The sequence below is a fragment of the Nelumbo lutea genome, chromosome 4, assembly GCF_056320005.1.
Source record: "Nelumbo lutea isolate HS-2025 chromosome 4, American lotus-T2T, whole genome shotgun sequence".
NCBI classification, from domain to species: domain Eukaryota; kingdom Viridiplantae; phylum Streptophyta; class Magnoliopsida; order Proteales; family Nelumbonaceae; genus Nelumbo; species Nelumbo lutea.
The window spans coordinates 83,925,933-83,928,055 of record NC_142687.1 but is presented as its reverse complement, the minus strand read 5'-3'; positions in this window follow the sequence as shown (position 1 = coordinate 83,928,055).

Sequence of the window (2,123 nt, the reverse complement as noted above, 5' to 3'; positions counted from 1 at the left end):
CTTTATGCTTGGTGGGCTTACGTTAAGGGATGTTATCTTCAATTATACCTCCAAAAGATTAATGTATTCTTTGAGGAGAGGTGATCGACCTCCTTGGGTGCCTAACCTTGGCACTCTTAGACCATCATCCCTTGCGGGGCATCCCTAGTTAATGGCTAGCATGACTATCAGGGTTCCTCATGGGTGCACACATGTTCATGGGGACAGTGCATGGACTGGCACTGCACTGTCGACATTCAAGGAAGACTTGACATGTGGGCCTGGCTCAAGCATGACCCTTCACCATGCCAACCCCTTTCATCATGGCACACAGGTGCCCACATCATCGGCATACAAGAGACTCATCACATCAGCGCCCAGTCGCCTCTCATCATGGCATTCCCCTTTAGCACGTAAGTAGCGCCTCCCATGGACCGGTTAGAGCCAGTCAAGAGCCCCGGCCTTGCGACTTGAGGTCATGATCCAGTGCTACTAAACTTGGTGAAGCCATCTCATCGGGCAACTCCTAGCCTCCAAGCACACTTAAGAATTGTCCTAGCCTACCTTGGCTTGGATGCCGCACGGATTTCTTCCACTATAGAACTTTCCCCTTAACAGTTGGTATCAGAGTGAGCTAGGCAACTATTGCTGCAGTTGGTATCAGAGCAGATTAGCCCAGAGCCAGGTGAAACGGTCATCTCGACAAGCAACACATTATGGGGTGCAGTCCCTAGGCACTTCCACTTGGGTTCAAGCAAGCATCCACATTAGGCCTGGCAAGAGGCCATTCATTCGTGTCCCCATTCCAATGACTCCAAAACAGCACCCTCGCGGGGGCAGACGCATTTGGTTGTTGTGCTCATGCAGGGGTAGGCACATGAGCCTTTTCGTGGAAGGCATATTGTGTGGTTTGAGTGGGGGAGTGCTATGCTTCCTCATGGACATTAGTTGTTGTTCATTTCGGTGAGGTGTTGGGCGGTGCACCTACATCTTGGTTTCATGACAGATAACCCATTGTTTCGTAGCTTTGTCTGAGACACTACTAAGGCGGGGACAATAGTCCAAAATTGGTTGGTGTTGACGGTTGGTCAAGGAATATCACTGAAGTGGCAGTTTTGCACAAAATGGGTCATCGATTGAAGCCACAATATTGGAATGATAGGAATGTGGGTACACTGGTCATTGTAGCATGGCGGCCCTACACCGGTAATGCATCGGAGGACATGCTCAACATTCAACAAGGCAGAACACTTGCAGCAGCAACAACACATCACAAGGCGAGTGGGGGAGCCTGTCATAGTCTAACACAAGCTTAGCCTTGCCTATGCTTGGCAGGCTTACGTTAAGGGATACCACTGTCATTTTCGCCTATAAGATTTTTAGTAAAAGTGATGTAATTTTCAGATAGACCTCCAAAAGCTTAACATACTCTTTGAGGAGGGGTGATTGACCTCCTTGGGTGCCTAACCTTGGCACTCCTAGACCATCATCCCTTGCGGGGCGGCCCTGGTTAATGGCAAGCATGGCTACCAGGGTTCCTCATGGGTGCACACATGCTCATGGGGGCAGTGCATGGACCGACACTGCGCTGTTGACACTCAAGGGAGGCTTGGCATGCGGGCCTGGCTCAAGCATGACCCTTCACCACACTAGCCCCTTGCCTAAGCTGAATGAGCTATCCCATTGCCCATAGCACACGAGTGTGTTCCGGCCCAACGACTGCCTTTCATCCTAGCACACAGGTGCCCACATCATCGGCATACAAGAGACTCATCACATTGGCACCTAGTTGCCTCTCATCGATGCCCAATCACCTCTCATCATGGCCTTCCCCCTTTAGCACGTAAGTGGCGCCTCCCATGGATCGGTCAGGGCCAGCCAAGAACCCCAACCATGCGACTTGAGGTCATGATCCAGTGTTACTAAACTTGGTGGAGCAATCTCATCAGGCAACTCCTAGCCTCCAAGCACACTTAAGGCTTGTCCTGGCCTACCTTGGCCTAGACGCTGCACGAGTTTCTTCCGTTGTAGAACTATCCCCATGACAACTTGGCAACCACTATCCCAACTCCCAATCCATTCAACTTTTTCTTGATCATGGACTGAACTGGGAAAATTCAAAATTCTCGAGGCAATCACAATCA